This window comes from Ranitomeya variabilis, chromosome 4, assembly GCF_051348905.1.
Source record: "Ranitomeya variabilis isolate aRanVar5 chromosome 4, aRanVar5.hap1, whole genome shotgun sequence".
Lineage (NCBI taxonomy): Eukaryota > Metazoa > Chordata > Amphibia > Anura > Dendrobatidae > Ranitomeya > Ranitomeya variabilis.
This window is the reverse complement of record NC_135235.1, coordinates 286466725-286490775: the sequence shown is the minus strand read 5'-3', so window position 1 is coordinate 286490775 and position 24051 is coordinate 286466725. Positions and strand designations below refer to the sequence as shown.

General features: G+C 41.4%; 1 protein-coding gene across 2 annotated transcripts in view; it reads right to left on the bottom strand.

The window, feature by feature from the left end:
* The window catches only part of FAAP20 (FA core complex associated protein 20), a 210722-nt gene that overhangs the window by 184909 nt on the left and 1762 nt on the right, over positions 1–24051 (bottom strand). For both annotated transcript variants that reach the window (XM_077250097.1, XM_077250095.1), the window contains exon 2: positions 22207–22286. The gene's annotated coding sequence lies outside the window, so the exon portion shown is untranslated. The remainder of the gene's footprint in view (positions 1–22206; positions 22287–24051) is intronic.

Sequence of the window (24051 nt, the reverse complement as noted above, 5' to 3'; positions counted from 1 at the left end):
TAATAGCATGGAGGACATTATACAACAATAGGGTACATATGAATCAAGCTCTGCGGTGAAGTAAAAGACTTGTTAGAAAGCTCAGCATGATCTTTCTGTGTCTCCCTTTGCCCGATATCTCACTCTACTCTTCACTCCTCCTCCTAACTATAATAAGCTGTGCAACCTGACACCTCACTGGCAGAAAGACAAAATTTAACAGGTTTTTCAGCATGTATGGGAGTTCAGGAGGCAGGGAAGAGAGGAAGAAGTGGCTCAAGAGTGTAGAAAGAAGCAAAATTCTTTGATAAGTTATATTCACCTTATTTTATGCAAAGTTTTGTTAAAAGAGTAGTTTCCTTTAACCTTCTGTAGAGGACTTTTAACTTTTTTTTTTTTTTATATATATATTTTAAAAGGAGTTCCACTGTTTAAGCAGCATTAACTTTATGCGGTGGTTCAATACGATTATGGAAATACCAAATTTATATACTGCCATTGCTTTTGTACAAAATATATCCTTTAAAAAATTGTTTCTGCATTTCTATTTCTTTGTGAATAGAGCTGTGTGAGGGCTTGATTTTTGAAGATCAAGTTGTAGTTCGGGGTACATATGGCTCATCTGTTATTAAAACTGACACTTCTTGGATCAGTAGAGTATAATAAAACCACACATACAACAGTCTTAGACCCTTTTTCTGGCAGGTCCTAATAGACTTTCAAGTACATGACAAACCTGGAATCCATTGTAAGCAAAGTAACTGCCATACAACCCATCAGACCGTTCCCGATCACTGCTTAAGGCCTCTTTCACATGTCCGTATATTTCCGGTACTGGTAAAACCAGAACTGGTGCTATCTGTGTGTCTGTATGTACCATAAGTGTGGCATCTGTGTGGCGTCTGTGTGCCTTTCATGTGAACAATCAGTGCGACATACATGTGCTGGAATAGAATACAGAGTAGAAATGACAGATGTTTAGGTGTTCGATGTGCAGAGATAGAGAAATGATAAATAAATAGATAGAGGTCTGTGAGATACATAATCAGTGCTGCGCGTACCTTACTGTACATGTATTTGGCTAAAAAATAAATACATTAATGAAAAAAATGTTGTAGGGTTCCCCTTATTTTTAAGAACCAGTTAAGGGAAAGCAGACAGGTGTGAACTGGCTCTCGTCCATGCCAATTAAGTGGTTAAACATCAAAGAGTATATACCATGCCTAGATCCATGGCACTTCCAAACATTAGATAAATCAAAAAAATAGACGGGAAGCTATATGCCATAAAATTGCACAAAACTTTTTATTGATACAATATTAAAAGAATAAACGTAAAACCAGTTAGTATGGGGACAGCAATATGCAGAAAAACCAGCCCCAAAAAAAGGTGCACAAATTACAGGTGAATCATCACCTTTAAGAATGGAGCTGTTATTAGAATTAAAGTGAAGATTAAGTATTTATAAATTTGTGGAGCAATGAAGCTTCCAAAAATCTTTTTTATATCATACATAGTAAAGTAGTCAAAATATAACAAGCCCATAAGTGTTTGCAATATCCTTATATATATTCCATTGTCAATCCCTATTATAGTAACTGCCTCCACGTGATTCAACCACAAAAGAAGCATTTCGCGATTAAGCTTTTTCCAAGGGAGTGTGCTTAAATGCGAAACGCGCGTCAGGGGTGCCACAGTCATTTAAAGGTACAGTACTTATCTTTACTTCCATCTTTAAGGTTTCCTATCCCTGTTCCTTACTATCATGCCCCCTTCTTATGGATTTTTTTGCTGCATACATCATAATTAGGCACTAATTGAAAACTTTTTCATACTTGTTTTGTGGCTGAATCACGTGGAGGCAGTTACTATTATATGGATTGACAATGGAATATATATATAAAAGGATATTGCAAACACTTATGGGGCTTGTTCTATTTTGACTATTTGTCGGGCCGACAATACCGTTGTGTGAACGAGCCCTTACAGCGATAGCTCGGCTGTCAAACATTATGATGTTCATGCAAGCGCAGAAGCTGTGCCCATATGATCACCATGAAAATTAATAATCATCTAATCCATTAAAAAAACAAAAAAAACATCAGAAACGTTTCCTACATTTAGAACACATCACTGTTATAACCAGCCTTGTGTGCCATTTTGTGAAACTGAGACATTACTGACATCACCCCTAACAAAGGTTTCCAGAACCCTAACGAAATGTGACATTGATAAGGTTGAATAAAGCTGAAAAACTCTCTCAGGAAATAGCTGAAAGAGTTGTAAGTGCAACGCGGTGAAATAAATTACAGTAACAAGTCCCAGAGAATCCACACGTGATGTAATGACAAATCCGTAGTGGGATTTGTGACCCCACAGGTGATGATGTCATTAAATAACTTGTAATTGTTCATCACACATATGGTTAGTGTAGGACATACGATGCAGGTCTAATGCAATGTGCCGCTGCTACAATGGCCCCATAGGGGTCCCTGCTCAATGTTAGACGTGCAGTCATGAGCTTTCCCACTGGAGTACAGTGGTGTGCAAGCTACGGGAAATTCTGCTTCACTAGAAACCATTACACAACTGAACTTTGACGTGAAGTTGCAGTAGATGACACCTGTGGCCACACATCTCATTGCCACCTTTCCCATAATTATCGAGATTTCAAATTAAGAAAATGTGGGGGTTTTTTTTTCAGGTTTTTGCCGCCTAATATTCGGGGCAGAGACTCTGATTCCATCGATGTATCATTTACTGGGCTGTTTGCTGTAGTTTTGATAAAATCACTGTTTTATCATCAGAAAATATCACTAAAGGACTAGTAAACCTACTGACAGATAGTCCTCCATATTCATGAACTCTGTTTAACCCTGCCCCATCAATGATTGGCAGCTTTCTGCCTATGAAGAGTGTGATGCTGAGTTATTATTCACTGGCAGGCCCCGAGGCAGGGTAGTCAGGAGGTCCGAGGTCAGATACCAGGGTAAGACAAAAAGGCGTGGTCAGGTAACAGTCTGGCATCAAATGTCAGGAGGGTACGACAAGACTAGGGAGTACAACAAACGGATAGTCAGAGGCCAAGTCCGGGGTCAGATACCTTAAGTCAGAGAATCAAAAGCAGAAGGGATAATCCACATGAATAGTCACAACAAATCCGTGGTCAGCAAGAAGATCAAGAGCAAGCACACACACCTAAGCAAAGCTACAACTGACACTGGACGGCAGACAGCAAACCAGCTAAATAGCTTGCAAATAATTAAAGACGAGAGGCACCCGGAGAAACCAAATTCAGCAAGCAGGATTGTCAATCAAAACACTGACTGCCTAGCATGCCCAGGATCAGATTGAATGACTGAATAGTCACTCACAAAACCGACAGTTCAGCACACTACAGATCCCATTGGGCGGCTGAGCTGTCACTCAAGGCGTCCCTAGGCCAGTCAGATATGAAGCCGTGACGCACAGTGTACACAGAAAGCAGCCAATCAGTGGTGTTATACACAGCTCAGCATTCAGAGAACTGCAGCAGAGAGCCGATTATATCAAAACTGCAAGTCAGCCTAGTAAGTGATATATTGTGGAATCAGGGTCTGTGCCTCTACATCATGTTGTTTTCAGATGTGGTATCAAAAACATGATGACAAAGGTCCTTTAATGTGTACTAGCATTTTGACAATGTTTTTTGCTTCTATATTCTAGGGGCTTTTACTCACCTGTCCTGTTTGCAACATCTTCTTCCTTCTGCTCCTTAGCATGTTCGTTTACTGGGGCAACCCAATGCGCCTCCATGATATAACTTTCTCTGGCCATATAGGCCTGATCAGTAGACTTCTTACGAGTACTTAAATTGACCTCTATGATAAACCCAGCTCTTCAACTCCCAACTTGTATTGCTGGGTAACTCTGCTATATCACTGTATCAGCTCTGCTACTTGGACTCTCTTACAAACACAGCTCTGCTACATCTATCCCTCATCACTGATTCAATCTACTGAACTCAATTCTGCTAAATCATTGAGTAAACCACAATATCATTGTGCCAGCTCTGACATATTCAGCTTCACTATAAAATCGGTTCTGCTACATTGCTGAGTTAACTTTGCTGCTTCATTGTGCCAGCTCTGCTACCTTGAACCTTTTCTGCAGCTCAACTGTGATACTCTGGTCTACCAATGCTGTGCATGCTGTACTCCATCAAACTCAGCTCGGTTTCCTCATCGCAAAGTCAGATCTGCTTTGTACCTGGTGCCAACTCTCCTACAACAATTGACTTTCCACCAACTCAGCTTCTTTGCGGATTACAACTCTGCAACACCGCTTGCTGAGACTACCACTCTGCTACTCCAGTTGCCATATTTAGTCTTGCCACATCACCAATGTCTAAATCCTGGACAATTACTTTAACAGACGCAGATGTGAATGAGGACTACATTTTTTTTAAAATTATTTTATTAATATGTTTTTTTTTTTAAATTGGAATAGATGCAACACAATAGACCCGTTCAAAACATTTCCCTGTTGTAGCCAAGCCTCGCTTTCTGCAGCTGGTGTAATCAAAAGGCTATAATGTTTTGTTTTTATTTTCCATACATATAAATATTTTGTGTCCAGTGTATAAAGATCTCATTTGTTTCTGGAGGGTATATCTAAAAGTGATGTCCCAGACAAAATAAAGAGAATGTTTCAAATACTTGTTCATCTTAAAAGGTGAAAATAAAACATTTCAGATTTTTTTTTTTCATAGGCAACACTTTGCTTATTTTCTACCTTGTGGCATGACAGTTTGGTGTCGGTAGATGGAAATAAGGAGTCCCTTCTCTGCAGACACTGAGGATTCAGCTTTTTATAGACTTAAAGCCACCAAACTCTGTATCAGCTTATTTCCCTGGACAAGGAGATTTTCTGTTCCACATCAGTAATGTCTAATAGCTAAAAATACATAAATTGTCTCACCTTCTATATACATGACATATTTATATGTACATTTATGTATAATATATATATATATATATATATATATATATATATATATATATATATATATATACACACACACACAGTACAGATCAGAAGTTTGGACACACCTTCTCACTTAAAGATTTTTCTGTATTTTCATGACTATAAAAATTGTACATTCACACTGAAGGCATCAAAACTATGAATTAACACATGTGGAATTATATACTTAACAAAAAAGTGTGAAACAACTGAAAATATGTCTTACATTCTAGGTTCTTCAAAGTAGCCACCTTTTGCTTTGATGACTGCTTTGCACACTCTTGGCATTCTCTTGATGAGCTTCAAGAGATAGTCACCGGGAATGGTCTTCCAACAATCTTGAAGGAGTTCCCAGAGATGCTTAGCCCTTGTTGGCCCTTTTGCCTTCACTCTGCGGTCCAGCTCACCCCAAACCATCTCGATTGGGTTCAGGTCTGGTGACTGTGGAGGCTAGGTCATCTGGCGTAGCACCCCATCACTCTCCTTCTTGGTCAAATAGCCCTTGCACAGCCTGGAGGTGTGTTTGGGGTCATTGTCCTGTTGAAAAATAAATGATGGTCCAACTAAACGCAAACCGGATGGAATAGCATGCCGCTGCAAGATGCTGTGGTAGCCATGCTGGGTCGGTATGCCTTCAATTTTAAATAAATCCCCAACAGTGTCACCAGAAAAGCACCCCCACACCATCACACCTCCTCCTCGCTTCACGGTGGGAATCAGGCATGTAGAGTCCATCCATTCACCTTTTCTGCGTTGCACAAAGACACGGTGGTTGGAACCAAAGATTTCAAATTTGGACTCATCAGACCAAAGCACAGATTTCCACCGGTCTTATGTCCATTCCTTGTGTTCTTTAGCCCAAACAAGTCTCTTCTGCTTGTTGCCTGTCCCTAGCAGTGGTTTCCTAGCTGCTATTTTACCATGAAGGCCTGCTGCACAAAGTCTCCTCTTAACAGTTGTTGTAGAGATGTGTTGTGAATTCTGCTCTTGGGCTCCCTCCGGTGGTTGTAAGTGGTAGCGCTGCTGTCTCTGAATCGCAGCATTTATCAGGTGTGTTCACCTTTTGCAATTTTGACTGGGCTATTTAGTCTTGCTTCACCCTTTAATCAGTGCCAGTTGTCCATTGTTCCTGGAGGATTCACATCCCTGCCTGGTCTCTTCTGCTTTGCAGTTAATTTCAACAAAGATAAGTTCTGGCCTTGATTTTTGCTGTCCACATGCTGTGGCCTTATTGTTCAGTTCTTTTCCATGTTTTTGTCTTGTCCAGCTTGGTCTGTATAAGGATTTGTTTAGCCAAGCTGGTATCTCTGGAGATGCAGATATACCCTCCATATCTTTAGTTAGCTGTGGAGATTTTGTATTTTCTGTGGTGGATATTTTCTAGTGTTTTAATACTGACCGCATAGTACTCTGTCCTATCCTTTCTATTTAGCTAGAAGTGGCCTCCTTTGCTAAATTCTCATTTCAGTCTGTGTATGTTTTTTCCCTCTCCTCTCACAGTCAATATTTGTGGGGGGCTGTCTATCCTTTGGGGATTTTCTCTGAGGCAAGATAGTTTTCCCTTTTCTATCTCTAGGGGTAATTAGTCCTCTGGCTGTGTCGAGAGGTCTAGGGAGCGCTAGGTACATTCCACGGCTACTTCTAGTTGCGGTGTTAAGTTCAGGGTCTGCGGTCAGTACAGGTACCACCTTCTCCAGAGTACGTCTCATGCTGCTCTTAGGCCACCAGATCATAACAGAGATGTATCTGCTGCTAGACCTCTGTGTGGCATTGACCTGGTCTCTAATCTGAGCTGCTGTTAACCTGCGATTTCTGAGGCTGGTGACTCGGATAAACTTATCCTCAGAAGCAGAGGTGACTCTTGGTCTTCTTTTCCTGGGGCGGTCCTCATGTGAAGTGGTTTCTTTGTAGCGCTTGATGGTTTTTGCAACTGCACTTGGGGACACTTTTAATGTTTTCCCAATTTTTGGACTGACTGACCTTAATTTCTTAAAGTAATGATGGCCACTCATTTTTCTTTACTTAGAATTTGTATTATGGCAAGAAAAAAGCAGCTAACAGTCTATTCAGTAGGACTATCAGCTGTGTATCCACCAGACTTTTGCACAACACAACTGATGGTCCCAACCCCATTTATAAGGCAAGAAATCCCACTTATAAAACCTGACAGGGCACACCTGTGAAGTGAAAACCATTCCCGGTGACTACCTCTTGAAGCTCATCAAGAGAATGCCAAGAGTGTGCAAAGCAGTCATCAAAACAAAAGGTGGCTACTTTGAAGAACCTAGAATATAAGACATAATAAAAAAGTGTGAAACAACTGAAATGAAGTATAAAATTCCACATGTGTTAATTCATAGTTTTGATGCCTTCAGCGTGAAAGTACAATTTTAATAGTAATGAAAATACAGAAAAATCTTTAAATGAGAAGGTGTGTCCAAACTTTTGGTCTGTACTGTGTAATAGAGATATATATCTATTATATAGATATGACTTTCGACTAACCTCTGCACTAATCCGTACCTCCCACTCCCGACTCCAAGACTTCTCCCGTGTTGCGCCAATCCTCTGGAATGCTCTACCCCAAGACATTAGGACCATCCACAACTTGCATAGCTTTAGGCGCTCGCTCAAAACACTTTTGTTCAGAGCGGCCTATCACGTTCCCTAATCAAACTCATTTTATGTTTTTGTGCGTGTGTAACCCATTCACTACTTCCATCTACCCCCACCCCCGGAAGATGGCTGGACCATCACTGTAAATACACCATTGTAAATACACACCTGTGCTTTGTATCTCCCCACCTCATTGTAGATTGTAAGCTCTCACGAGCAGGGTCGTCTTATTTTGTCTTATTTTTGCTTTATTACTGTATTGTTAACGTTGTTACCTATGACTGTTGTGTTTGAAACTGTTAAACTGTAAACCGCTGCGGAATATGTTGGCGCTATATAAATAAAATTATTATTAATATATATATATATATAACACAGTACAGACCAAAAGTTTGGACACACCTTCTCATTTAAAGATTTTTCTGTATTTTCATTACTATGAAAATTGTACTTTCACACTGAGGGGATGAAAACTATGAATTAACACATGTGGAATTATATACTTAACAAAAAAGTGTGTGACAACTGAAAATATGTCTTAGATTCTAGGTTCTTCAGAGTAACCACCTTTTGCTTTCATGACTGCTTTGCACACTCTTGGCATTCTCTTGATGAGCTTCAAAAAATAGTCACCGGGAATGGTTTTTACTTCACAGGTGTGCCCTATCAGGTTTAATAAGTGTGATTTCTTGCCTTATAAATGGGGTTGGGACCATCAATTGTGTTGAGCAGAAGTCTGGTGAAAACACAGCTGATAGTCCTACTGAATAGACTGTTAGAATTTGTATTATGGCAAGAAAAAAGCAGCTAAGTAAAGAAAAACAAGTGGCCATCATTACTTTAAGAAATGAAGGTCAGTCAGTCTGAAAAATTGGGAAAACTTTGAAAGTGTCCCCAAGTGCAGTTGCAAAAACCATCAAGCGCTGTAAAGAAACTAGCTCACATGAGGACCGCCCCAGGAAAGGAAGACCAAGAGTCACCTCTGCTTCTGAGGATAAGTTTATCTGAGTCACCAGTCTCAGAAATCGCAGGTTAACAGCAGCTCAGATTAGAGACCAGGTCAATGCCACACAGAGTTCTAGCAGCAGACACATCTCTACAACAACTGTTAAGAGAAGACTTTGTGCAGCAGGCCTTCATGGTAAAATAGCTAGCTGCTAGGAAACCACTGCTAAGGACAGGCAACAAGCAGAAGAGACTTGTTTGGGCTAAAGAATACAAGGAATGGACATTAGACCAGTGGAAATCTGTGCTTTGGTTTGATGGGTCCAAATTTGGGATCTTTGGTTCCAACCACCGTGGTCTTTGTGCGACGCAGAAAAGGTGAATGGATGGACTCTACATGCCTGGTTTCCATCGTGAAGCATGGAGGAGGAGGTGTGATGGTGTGGGGGTGCTTTTCTGGTGACACTGTTAAGGATTTATTCAAAATTGAAGGCATACTGAACCAGCATGGGTACCACAGCATCTTGCAGCGGCATGCTATTCCATCTGGTTTGCGTTTAGTTGGACCATCATTTATTTTTCAACAGGACAATGACCCCAAACACACCTCCAGGCTGTGTAAGGGCTATTTGACCAAGAATCAGAGTGATGGAGTGCTATGCCAGATGACTTGGCCTCCACAGTCACCAGACCTGAACCCAATCGAGATGGTTTGCGGTGAGCTGGACCGCAGAGTGAAGGCAAAAGGGCCAACGAGTGCTAACCATCTCTGGGAACTCCTTCAAGATTTATGGAAGACCATTTCTGGTGACTACCTCTTGAAGCTCATCAAGAGAATGCCAAGAGTGTGCAAAGCAGTCATCAAATCAAAAGGTGGCTACTTTGAAGAACCTAGAATATAAGACATATTTTCAGTTGTTTCACACTTTTTTGTTAAGTATATAATTCCACATGTGTTAATTCATAGTTTTGATGCCTTCAGTGTGAATGTACAATTTTCCTAGTCACGAAAATACAGAAAAATCTTTAAATGAGAAGGTGTGTCCAAACTTTTGGTCTGTACTGTAATATATCTATCTATCTATCTATCTATATGTATGTATGTATGTATGTATGTATGTATGTATGTATGTATGTATGTATGTATGTATGTATGTATGTATGTATGTATGTATGTATATATATATATATATATATATATATATATATATATATATATATATATATATATATATATATAGGCACCAGATTGTACCAGAAAATTAAGTATTTCTCCCAGAAACTTACAGAAACTTATTACAATTGCATATGTTTTGTTATACACATGCTTATTTCATTTGTGTGTAATGGAACAACACAAAAAAAAAAACTGAGAAAAAAAGGCAAATTGAACATAATTTCACACAAAAACCCCAAAATGGGCTGGACAAAATTGTTGTCACCTTTCCAAAATTGTGGTTAAACAAAATTGTTTCAAGCATGTGATGCTCGCCCAAACCCACCTGTGGCAAGTAACAGGTGTTGACAATATGAAAATCACACCTGAAACAACAAGATAAAAAGGGGAGCTGTTGACTCAGTCTTTACATTGTGTCTGTGTGTGCCACACCAAGCATGGAGAACAGAAAGACAAGACAATGGTCTGGGGAATTGAGAACCAAACTTGTTGAACAATAATCAACAATCTCAGTGTAGCAAGTCCATCTCCAGAGATCTTGATGTTCCTTTGTCCATGATGTGCAACATAATCAAGACGTTTACAGCCCATGGCACTGTAGCTAATCTCCCCGGTCGTGGACAGCAGAGAAAAATTGATGAAAGATTACAACGCAAGATAGTCTGGATGGTGGATAGGCAGCCCCAATCAAGTTCCAAAGAAATTCAAGCTGTCCTGCAGGCTCATGGTGCATCAGTGTCAGCATGAACGATCCATTGACATTTCAATGAAATGAAACGCTATGGCAGGAGACCCAGGATGACCTCACTGCTGACACAGACATAAAAACGCTAGACTGCAGCTTGCCAAAACATAAGTGAACAAGCCAAAATTCTTCTGGGAAATTGTCTTGTGGACAGATGAGACCAAGATAGAGCTTTTTGGTAAAGCACATCATTCTACTATTTACCAAAAACGGAATTAGACCTACAAATAAATTAAGATTTTAGGTCGCAATGTAGTGCCACTGTTAGAAAGCTGGGTTTGCGTCCTAGGTCATGCATCTTCCAGCAGGACAATGACCATAAAAATTATTCTTCATCAAGCACCCAGAAATGGATGGAAACAAAGCGCTGGAGAGTTCTGAAGTGGTCAGCAATGAGTCCGGATCTAAATCCCATTGATCACCCGTGGAGAGATCTTAAAATTGCTGTTGGGAGAAGGCGAAATGTGAGAGACCTGCAGCAGTTTGCAAAAGAAGAGTGGTCCAAAATTCCAGTTGAGAGGTGTAAGAAGCTTGTTCATGGTTATAGAAAGCGATTGATTGCAGTTATTTATTCCAAAGGGTGTGCAACCAAATATTAAGTTGAGGGTGACAACAATTTTATGTGGCCCATTTTTGAAGTTGTGTGAAATTATGTCCAATTTGCCTTTTTTTCTTGCGTTGTTCCAATACACATAAAGGAAATAAACCTGTGTATAGCAAAACATGTGTAATTGCGATAATTTTCTGGGAGAAATACTTCATTTTCTGGAACAATTTGAAGGATGCCAACAATTTCAGCCATTACTGAGAGATATACACATATACATGTACAGGACAGCATGGTGGCGCGGTGGTTAGCACAGCAGCCTTGCAGCGCTGGAGTCCTGGGTTCAAGCCCCACTAAAGACAACATCTGCAGAGAGTTTGTATGTTCACTCCGTGTTTGCGTGGGTTTCCTCTGGGTTCTCCGGTTTCCTCCCACATTCCAAAGATATACTGATAGGGAATTTAGATTGTGAGCCCCAACAGGGGACAGCGACGATAATGTGTGCAAACTGTAAAGCGCTGCGGAATATGTTAGCGCTATATAAAAATAAAGATTATTATTATTATGTACACACACATCTATACAGTCATATATACCATACATACATACTTATTTTCAACACACACATATGTATAATACATAGACACAACTCCCCCTCAATCATACACACCCATCATGAAAAATTAAAATACACCCATATAAATACACACATGAGGCTGCCCCAATACATTAGCGCTACTGACAGATGAAGTGAATAATATTGATTATCTCATTACAATGACACTGATCGAGGGATGGGATATATGAGGATGGGGGTCACACATAGGTCAAATATAAGCCATTAACAGTAGGCAAGCCATTTGCAATTAATTTTTAATGGTGCAGCCGCAGCGACGTCTAAGCAGATGCACCTCGGTCTTGTGCTAGATGCGCGCCGGGTGGTGTGTGTGGCCCCGGTATAAGGCTTCACATGAACAGTCAGTGATAGAAGCTGATGTATTGGAAAATGATAAAAACGGGTAATGTAAGGAACCTTAGACAAATGACTATGACAACAGCTGACTTGTGATGGCTAGAGGACGCCATAACCAGTACATGTGCATCACTTACTTGGAGAGGAAATGGCACCTGGATGCACTATGGGAAGAAGACAAGTTGGCGAAGTCAAGTGTGGTGGCTCTGGGTGATGATCTGCTAGGAAACCTTAAGTTCTGCTATTTATGTCGATGTTATATTAACACATAGCACCTACCTAAAGAAGTTATGCATGGCATCGGCATGGCTGTGCCCACTTATGGCAGTATTACGTGCTCAAGTCCAAAAAAATGTTCTGGAATGTTTTGGGGAACATGACAAAGAGATCAAGGTTTTGATTTGCCTACTAAATTCCTCAGATCTCAATTCGATCAATCATCTGTGCAATATGCTGGAAAGCCAAACCCTATCCATGAAGGCTCCACACGGCAATTTTAGGATTTACAGGATCGACTGGTGAGCAGAACTCTAGGAAACATGTCACAACAAAGAAAAAACAGAGTAGCACTGCCTGCAGTAGAGATTCAATCTGTAATCAGTCTCAAAGACCATGAACCCGATGATATCGGGAGGTGCTCGCGTGTAAAGTAGAAAAAAACATGTAGCGATCAAAGGATAAAACGCGGCAACACTCACCGATCCTGTGGTCAAGGCTTGTCCTTATTGAAGCATACGATAAAACATCTTCAAGGCACGGGGGAGTGAAACAAAAAGTGAGGTGAGCAGAGGAGGACGTCCTCCTCTGCTCACCTCACTTTATTTCACTCCCCCGTGCCGTGAAGATGTTTTATCGTATGCTTCAATAAGGACAAGCCTTGACCACAGGATCGGTGAGTGTTGCCGCGTTTTATCCTTTGATCGCTACAGAACTCTAGGAAACCTTCAGAGCTGTTACCTCGATGAATCAAGGCTGTTTCGGGGGTGAGATGGGCAATTACCTAATGCAATGCAGGAGGTTCATAGTTATGGATGATCGGAATACATATATACAGTGCCTTGCAATAGTATTCTGCCCCCTGAAACTTTTCAACCTTTTCCCACATATCATGCTTCAAATATAAAGATACCAAATGTACATTTTTGGTGAAGATTCATCAACATGTGGAACACAATTGTGAAGTTGAACAAAATGTATTGGTTATTTTACATTTTTTTGGAAATTCAAAAACTGAACAGTGGGGCGTGCAATATTATTCGGCCCCTTTACTTTCAGTGCAGCAAACTCACTCCAGAAGTTCATTGTGGATCTCTGAATGATCCAATGTTGTCCTAAATGCCTAATGATGATAAATATAATCCACCTGTGTGTAATCAAGTCTCCGTATAAATGCACCTGCTCTGTGATAGTCTCAGAGCTCTGTGTGAAGCACAGAGAGCATCATGAAGACCAAGGAACACAACAGGCAGGTCCGTGATACTGTTATGGAGGTTTAAAGCGGGATTTGGATACAAAATGATTTCCAAAACTTTAAACATCCCAAGGAGCGCTGTGCAAGCGATCATATTGAAATGGAAGGAGTATCATACCACTGCAAATCTACCAAGACCCGGCCGTCCCTCTAAACTTTCATCTCAAACAAGGAGAAGACTGATCAGAGATGCAGCCAAGAGGCCCATGATTACTCTGGATGAACTGCAGAGATCTACAGCTGAGGCGGGACAGTCTGTCCATAGGACAACAATCAGTCGTACACTGCACAAATCTGGCCTTTATGGAAGAGTGGCAAGAAGAAAGCCATTTCTCAAAGATACCCATAAAGTGTTGTATAAAGTTTGCAACAAGCCACCTGGGAGACACACCAAACATGTGGAAGAAGGTGCTCTGCTCAGATGAAACCAAAATCAAACTTTTTGGCAACAATGCCAAACGATATATTTGGCGTAAAGGCAACACAGCTCATCACCCTGAACACACCATCCCCACTGTCAAACATGGTGGTGGCAGCATCATGGTTTGGGCCTGCTTTTCTTCAGCAGGGACAGTGAAGATGGTTAAAATTGATGGGAAGATGGATGGAGCCAAATACAGGACCATTCTTGAAGAAAACCTTTTGGAGTCTACAAAAGGCCTGAAACTGGGATGGAGATTTGTCTTCCAACAAGACAATGATCCCAAACATAAAGCCAAATCTACAATGGAATGGTTCACAAATAAACGTATCCAGGTGTTAGAATGGCCAAGTCAAAGTCCAGACCTCAATCCAATCGAGAATCTGTGGAAAGAGCTGAAAACTGATGTTCACAAACGATCTCCATCAAACCTCACTGAGCTCGAGCTGTTTGCCAAGGAAGAATGGGCAAGAATTTCAGTCTCTCGATGTACAAAACTGATTGAGACAGACCCCAAGCGACTTGCAGCTGTAATTGCAGCAAAAGGCTGGCGCAACAAAGTTTTAAGTTGAAGGGGCCGAATAATATTGCACGCCCCACTTTTCAGATTTTGAATTTCCATAAAAATTTTAAATAACCAATAAATTTCATTCAACTTCACAATTGTGTTACACATTTGGTATCTTTATGTCTGAAGCATGATTTGTGGGAAAGGGTTGAAAAGTTCCAGGGGGCCAAATACTTTCGCAAGGCAATGTACATATCATCTGTTTAGCTATAGAACAAGCAATCCTATATTTTCCTCTTCACAAGTATTACCAGGATACACCGATTACTTGAAAATGGCACAGAAAACAGGAAAAGCGTTCATTATGAAAGTACATGAGTTACATGTAGAAATTTAAAAAAAATTCTAAAGCGCAGCGTTAGTGTTTGGACAACCTTCTTTCAAAACAGAACCTGGATATACATCAATCAGTTGATCTCTGGGCAAAGGTATAAAGGGGTGATCTAAAGTGGAATAATGATTGCTAAAAATCCCCAGAATGGTTACAAATAATTAAAGAAATATTCATCACCATTCTCTGGGTTCCCGGAGGTCCTGTTTTTGTTCACTCAGTAATACCTGATGGGTGCCATCCTCAATACACTGCAACTGGCCAGAAATGTCCACTTTGCCAATCACTAGCTAGTAGTGATGAGCGCAAGTACTCGCTAGTCGTGCGTGGCTAGGAAGCTCGGGAATGCACCGAGTATAGCGGGTGCTCGAGTGACATGTTCGAGTCCCCGCGGCTGCATGTTTTGCGGCTATTAGACAGCCATAAAACATGCAAGGATTGGCATGTTTTGGATATCCTGGTATGTTTTGTGGCTGTCTAATAGCCGCAAAACATGCAGCTGCGGGGACTCAAACATGCAGCTGCGGGGACTCGAACATGCCACTCGAGCACCCGCTATACTTGGTGCATTCCCTAGCCAAACACAACTAGCGAGCACTTGCGCTCATCATTACTAGCTACCAATAATGCCAGCGTTTGGCAATGAGGACATTTTATTTAGTAACGTCTTTATCTCTTTTTTCCTTGCCATTTAGATTTGATTTATTTCAAGTCCATTTCTTTTCCTGGACCATCTTAAATCCACTTACTGAAGCCAAGAGTCATATCAGGACAAGGCTCCTGGCATAGGAAGAGGAGGCCGACGAGGGTAAACAATGAAGCTCTATTATATGTCTATGGGCAGATTACTACGCAACAGTTGTAAACACTGGGGTTAGGCTGCCGATAGGTGTGGGCACCAGTGATGCAGAAAGAAACTTTAATACAACAGACACTCGTGCCAGGTCAAAATTCCAAAATTGCCGGATGACATAATATTGGGTTAAAGGGTTATTCCCATCTTTAAAAGTTCTTACCTGTTCTTTAGGTAGGTGATTTTCTTTGCTGATCAGAGGGAGTTTGACTGCTTGGACCCCAACCTATCCTATAGAGCCACATCCAAATGGAGTGGTGTCTGGATATGTGTACCACTTGCTCCATTCACTCTCTGCGGGACTGCTGGTAAAAAAAAAAGCTGAGCTGGCTATCTCCAGTGTTATAGAGAATGAATGGAGCAGTAGTACGGATGTCCAGCCACCAATCTTCTCGGAGGAGGCTCTGCACAGCCCCATCCTCGAGATCCTACAAATGGGTGATACTTTTAAAAGACGGAATAATAACACTTATCCTATATATAGTAGAATCCAATAATGCATAACTATGTGGCCACGAGTATATGGTAAAGCAGTGATTGGGTATCAATTTATTAAAATACCTGGGAAAAAAAATATTTGTAACTAGCAATATAAAAAAATGTATCAATTCCGTTGGATACATTAAACAAATAAACAATAAATAGAAAAAAAATTGTGTAAATGTATCTAACCTTATGGAAACTAATTAGCAGTGAACAGTTAGTGAGTATGTAATAGAAAAACATGTATAACAAAGAAAATGTCCAATATGATAAATATTTCTTAAAGGTTCCCAATGAGAAAAGTATTTCTTTATCCTAGCAGCCTATCGTGACAGTCCTATGACTTATCTCATACATTGTGCTTCATTATTGAAATTCTTTACCGCCATAGATCCGTGCAGAAAATAGCACTAAGGGTGCACGTTGGGTAATTGTGTGTATCCATCAAGCCCTATACTTACGACAATTCAGGACAAGAATCCGTTTATTTTAATAAAGCCATGAAAGACTTTCCCTTCACTTATTAGAAGGCACAAGGGACCTTGGACCAATGAAATTACTAGCAGGAGAGAGCCGCGCCATAGAGCGCCTGTCAAATCAAACGAGGGAGGGCTCCCAGACACAGCAACCAGAAAATTTATTTCTGAAAGAATCAGGTCTTCACCAAAGTGAATGAAGAGAGTGTCATAAGTGAACCTGGAGTCTGGATGTGGGACAACAGGCTGCTGCGCTGACACAGAGGAGCGAACCGTAGGTGCAACCCCAAGAAAAATGGCTCAATAATGAGTTTATGCAATTCTACGTCCTCACAGGCACCATGAGGATTCAGGATACAGTGCTGCAGCATCATTACCGGATAATAAGCTATTAAAATGTATCAGTTGTGAACACGATGTCAATAATAATGGTGCAGTGATACATGGTCGGCGCATTAGTGCTTTATTAAATATAGGATTTTAATTCATGCGGCGTGTGTAAGCGGCGCCGCAGACCCGGCGTCAGTCCTCGACAGCCATTTCTGGGATGTCAGGATTTCACGGGAAGCTTTGCATCTCATACTAGAAGCAGCCTCTGGGGTAATATTTTTAATTACGGATTTATTTCATTCTAGCAATTGTAAAACATCACACAGACAAGCAGTTTTGTAAAATCTGCTGCTTGCGTTTTCTGACGGGCATAGGGTACATGCCACAGAAGGATTGAGATAGACACCACACTGCTGACAATTAGTGTACTTAAGGAGACTTAGGTAATTAGTTAAAAAAAAATACATTTTTTTTGCTTTTTCAACAGTACCAGAAACAGCACCACTCTAGTCTACAGGTTGTGTCTGGTATTGCAACTCAGCCCTACTTGAGTGAATAGTTATAACCATTAGTCTAATATGTCTAGGAACTGTCCTGAGTCTCAATCCGTCCACTGTTTTTCAAAAAGTGCTTTAGCTATATATCAGCATTCTACCAGCACTATACGAGTTGGAACTTTCCTTCACTTCCCAGCATGCATTGTTCAATGATTTGCCCTATTCAAGCGAATAGTTAAAACTGCTTTTGCTTTACATATCATTCTAATATGTATAGGAACTTTTCTGATTCTCATTTCACGAGTGGTTGTTTTTCATTACATTCTACCAGCACTTTAAGAGCTGAAACTTCCTTTCCCCTCAGTCCCAGCAATGCATTCTTCAATGACTTGCCCTATTCAATCCAATAGTTAAAACTGCTTTTGCTTTACATATCATTCTAATATGTCTAAGAACTGTACTGATTCTCATTTGATAAGTGGCTTCTCTTCATTAGCAGTCTACCAGCACTGTCAGAGCTGGAACTTCCTTTCACTCACTTCCCAGGATGCATTGTTCAATGATTTGCCATATTCAATCCTATATCAGTGAATAATTAAAACTGCTTTTGCTTCACATATCATTGTAATAGGTCTAGGAACTGTCCCGATTCTCGTTCCATGACTGTCTTTTGTCATCAGCATTCTATCAGCACTATAAGAGCTGGAACTTCCTTTCCCTCATTTCCGAGTATGTTTTGTTCAATGACTGGCCTGGCCTGAACTGAAAGCCCTCATCTCTCTCCTTTTTGACTGTCTGTAGATTGACAGAGCAGAAGCAGAGAGATAAAGACCTGCTCCCATCTTCCTGTAATCTGTCTTGCTGTCTCTGCTGATAGGCAAGGATTAAACTTGACAACAGACAGTGAACTGAAAGTTACACAGAAGTGAGACACCTAGTGGCCGGCACTTTGAAGTGATTTTTTTTAGGGGTAAGAAAACAATTCTTAAAGGGAAAGGGGGTGTTCTGAATTTTAACATTGATCTATCTTTATAATAGGCCATCAATGTCTGATCGGTGGGATGCGACACTCAACACCCAGCTAATCAGCTGTTCCCAGTGTTGGGGGCCGCTGGAAAGGCACAGCTCCATCAAACGTACAGTGGCCACAGCTGGGTACTGCACATCAGCCCCCTATTCAAATCAACAGGGGATGGATGTGCAGTACCCGGCCTCGCCACTATACAGTCAATGGAGCTGTGCAGCTCCACAACTGATCAGTTCTGGCCAAGGGGAACAGCTGATTGGTGGAGGTGTCGGGTGTCGCATCCCCACCTATCAGACATCGATGACCTATCCTGAGGAAAGGCCATCAAGTTTAAAGTCCTGGACAACCCCTTCAATTAAAGTGATTTGCAAATTGAGATGAGAAAATGAGAATAATTGGTCTGAAAGTGCAGGGAGCATTTAGGTTCTGTCAATATATTCTTGTAAAAAACGCCTTTAAGGCAGCCTGATTTATGAATCCTAGGACCATGTGTCAGACGCACGAGAGGTCTAGTGTTGCCCCTTGTATCGATTCCCTGTTTTTTCATTTGCACCATAGACATTTATTTATAGGTTGCTCATATTCTGCTCTATAAAGTGAAGTAAAGCGCATTGAATGACACAGCAGCCGACTACTATGTTTTGGGGCTGTGGGTGGAAACCAGGAGTGCCGTGCAAGTGAGAGAGTCCTGCTCGAGAATTCTACATACTGTTACATAAAAGCATGTCTGCAAAAAATATCTTTGTCTGAACAAGCCCTGCAGTGCTGCTGCTGGTAACATGCAGTCCGGGTCACGCAGCTCGGCGTACTACGGTATGCATGTCCTCTTATATGAACTAGGTGCAGAGTTCATGGCGGGTCTGAGCTTCGTGGAAAGAACAGAACAGCTGAGCGACACATTAGTATGTTTTTCTCTTTTTGCATTTTTTTTTTCTAAAGTCATTATAAGAAGACTAGAAGTTGGGTAAATGGTCACCGGATTGGAGGGCTGCAGTAGAGCTAATTTAGGGTGCACCGCCAACTCTAGAAATACATTGTAGTGCAGCGGTAGCACTCTGTGCAGTGATGAGGCAGTGACCCAGCAAAGTTCAAAGCAAAACGTCCCTTTAATGTACAACTCAGATAAACAGAGCACACAATATCCTCCTTTCTACATCCGGGAAACAGCCGGGAAACAGGACAGTCCACCTCCGGACAGCAGCCGGGAAACAGGACAGTTCACCACCGGTTCGCTGCCGGGTGCATAGCCTCTGTATTACAGTCAATAAAGCGCCAGTCCACTTCGGACCAGTTACCGTGGGCAACTGCACCGCTGTGTTAATGTTCTACTCACAGCATTACACTGTACACAATGTCGTCCGATCGCAGCCGGGAACCATATCCTCCAGTTTACAGTCACTAAACACGCCAGTCCAGTGAGAAGTCTGGGACCCATCTTTGTGTACGCTGTGGGTGACAGACTTCTCAGTTCCCTTGGCTTTTTGGATCCGCTTGCTTGTGTTGCTTCACACAGGTGGAGCTCTGCAGAGGCGACTGCTCTGCACTTCTCCAAACACCAGACTGACATTGACTCTGATCCTGACACACCCAAACCCTATACTGCAAGGTTTTTAACTGGAATCTGTGGCCGTGAGCCACATGGAAAACCCATCCAGGGATGAAACGGACTGCACGACTACCATCCTGCAGTTCGTTTCAAAACACAAAAGCCCAGCAGGTTTTCTTAAATCTGCACTGGACAAAAAGCTTGTGCAGGACTAACACTTTATTTCGCATTGCAATCACAGCTAGGTCTGTGACTGCAATGCACTCCCTTGCGCATCCTGGGGGGGAACATACAGCGACCCTCACATGTAACACCAGTCACTGCCTCACAACATATTTACAGTAATGGTGGAATTATGACCTTATGTAGTTTGCCTTTGTCATCCATGTACCCAAGCATCCATGTACCCAAGGATAATGGCAAAAGAGCAAATTGTGGTGTAACTGGCAAAGAATGAAGTCACACCGTTCTTATGGGACTCGCAGAGCAGGAACATTGCAGCCTCGAGGGCTGATGGCAAATAAGATGACACAAATGTGAACACATATTACATCCCTACTGTCTTCAACGCGGTGAACAAGGAGACAAGAAGTGATTCAACGGTCAGCGATTTACTTAAAGTATTTATTATGCTTTGCTTATATAGCACCATCATATTACGCAGCGCTGTCACTGTCCCCATTGGGGCTCACAATCTAGATTCCCTATCAGTATGTCTTTGGAGTGTGGGAGGAAACCGGAGAACCATACAGTGCTATCCACTGAGCCACCATACAGTGCTATCCACTGAGCCACCATACAGTGCTATTTACTGAGCCACCATACAGTGCTATCCAATGAGCCACCATACAGTGCTAACCACTGAGCCAAAGTAAAAAATTTTTTTTTTTTTTTTTTTTACATAGCAATATCGGTGAGGGTCTGGGCATTCACTGCAGAGAGACTGTAATGGAAGAATAAACCAGCAGGGAGCAAGTAGTTGCTGGAAAGGATCTCGGGGGGGGTTGATAAATATATTGTTTAATTTTGCTCATTTTAAAATGGGGCCAGTTCCCGTGCCCGTCTGATCGACACTGTCAGAAAGGAGCACAAATGGAGTCCAAAGTTGAAAACATTGAACCACGTTGGTGTCATTATAAAGAATTCCTGACTGAGTCAACAACAAAGGGGCTGAACGCATTGTTTAAAGCCCTTTAAAGGGAATTCGTCACCAAGTTTTTGATCCCACATGTGAGAGCATCATTATGTAGGGGCAGAGGGACTGATTCCAGTGATGTCACTTACTGGGCTGCTTGCTGTAATTTTGATATAATCACTGTTTTCTCTGCTACATATCTAGCAGTTCTCTGAATGCAGAGCTCTGTATAACTCCAAACACGCCACTGATTGACAGCTTTCTGTGTGCCCTGTGCATAGGCAGAAAGCTACCAATCAGTGGTGTGGGTTGGGTTATATAGAGCTCACAAATGTGGAGGACTACCTGGCAGCAGGTTCACTAGTCCTCTAGTGATAATTCCCTGCTCATAAAACAGTTATTTTATCAGCAGAGAACTCAGTAAGTGACACATCGCTGGAATCAAGATCTCTGCCTCTACATTCTGCTGCTGTCAGATTAGGTGGCAATAACTTGATGACAGATTCCCTTTAAGATAGGTTCACATGTTGGTGTGAAAAATCTGCAACATTTTTTTTTTTTTACACTACCAGCAAAGTGGATGAGTTTAAACTTAATCTAATCAACATACTGCATTTAACAAACCTTCGAATGCAGATTTTATCCTTTCACTTAGAGACTATAGTTCCGAAGGTTAAGCCGTCAGTCGTTGTTTTATGTTTTTTTGGGTGTTGTTTTTTGTGTATTTACCAAACAAAAACAACAAAAACAACAGAAAACAAATTAGACATCTGGTGTATACAATCCGCCCCAAATACACAGCTAGCATTAGAGAGTGAATCATTATTGAGAAATTACTTTGATACATTTCAAGTAACACTTCAGAAGTGTAGAATGTAAGTCCCCAAGGACAGGGTCCTCTCCCCTCTGTACCCGTCTATCATTGATAGTTTGTTTACTGTAAATGATATCTATAACACTGTATGTAACCCCTTTCTCACGTACAGCACCATGGAATTAATGGTGCTATATAAATAAATAATAATAATAATAATAAAAGTGTAAATATAAATATGTCAGGTTTGACCAAAAACTTTACTGACCTCAAATGCTTTGGCTATGATCTTTTTTTGATCTTCGTGTTTAAAGTTTTAGGGGAAATTGTTGATTCCGGTTCTACGTGCTGCAAGAAAAAAAGATGCATTTTTACACAAGGTGAAGTGGATCCAATCAAAAGCTGAATGCAAAAGATTTAACTTTGCAAGAAACATCATTATCATTTCTCATGTACAGCACCATGGAATCAATGGTGCTATATAAATAAATAATAATAACAATCATTCCATATAATACTGCTACAACTTGCAATGAATAAAATATTACTGGGGCAGTAAGGAATGTAGAATGGTTGAATACATGTGCACTTTTTGTTCAGCACCAGCAGGCGGCACTATGTGCTGTAATGCACGCAGCTTGGATACATGGATATCTAGGCTAATCAGTTCGGATGGATAGGAAAATACAAATAGGTCTGTGCCAGGGTGCATACGACAAACAGTTGGGGCAAATCTGTGCCAAAAACAGAACACGCAGATAAATCAATGCAGGCCCAAATGGGATTTTTTTTTTTTAAATACTTTTTAGACTCCCTAAAGGTGGGAACAAGAAACACGATAGCTGCCAATGTGGCGCCTTCCACATTGTACATTAATATTACATCTCGGGTAAATATGGAGGCATTGACTAGCCATGTGTGTCCAATGTAGCGTCTGACACACCAGGCACGTCGGGAAATAGGATGTGTATAAGCTGTACGTTAATGGGTTTTTGGGAGCGTCAAACACGACCCTCTGTTGTTGGAAGTCTCACTTGAATACTGTTGATCAGAAAGCAGATGGCGAATTATGACCAAACAATATGTAGCGTACGATAAGTGATTGTTCTTAAATAGATTATCCTCCCAGCGAGAACGACGGGAAACCAAGGTTTGCAGACAGAATGGGAAACGCACTTGACCGTGATTGTAGAACACAAAACGGACTTAATACAGATGACTTTATGCCGATACCCGCACGGCGTGGCCGATGGTATGCACGCGGCACAATCCAGAGAGATGGGCAAGAATAGCGGGACGCCTCCACCCTTCTCATTTGCTGCTATGTCAGCCATACCATCCCATGTCTCCTGTAGATTGTTAGCTCCTAAGGTCAGGAATTTCTGGTCCATGGTGTATACATGGTGTATATAAAGGGGTTGGACGGAGGCGCCTACTTTGGACACTCACTGGTCATGCAGGTGAAAAAGACTCTGGGCATTTACAGTAGGGGGCGTACTACAAGGATGGCAGGACACAAAGAGGAGGATGCTAGGACCAGTGACACTTACGGGAGATGAAGGCAGCTCCCCGTGATCATACATCACAGCTTTCGAACTATTCGCCTATTTCCTTTGCTAATGGAAATTAGTGAGTTCAGCTCTGTGGCTGTGCCGCATTTCTTCATACTTTAAGGGTAATCTGTCAGTAGGTTTTTGCTACCTCATCTGAGAGTAGCAAGACGTTAAGGCAGAGACCCTGACTCCAGTGATGTATCACTCAGTTTACTGGGTGCAGCCGTTCTGACACAATCAGAGCTTTTAGATTTAGAATGAAGCAGAGCTGAGAAACCTAACCCCGCCCACAGCAGGCACTGTATGTACATTGTCTATTGATAGTGAGCTTCTTATCACAGGAGGGGGCATGGTCGGACCAGTTTCACATGCCATGTAGTCAAGGCAGTGATAATCTCCTGCTGATAAAACCTTCATTGTATATTGTAGCCCTCGCGGGCAGGGTCCTCTCTCCTCCTGTAGCAGTTGGTGACTCGTTTCGTTCAAGATTATCGTACTTGTTTTTATATACCCCTCCTCACATGTAAAGCGCCATAGATTAAATTGCGCTATTATAATAA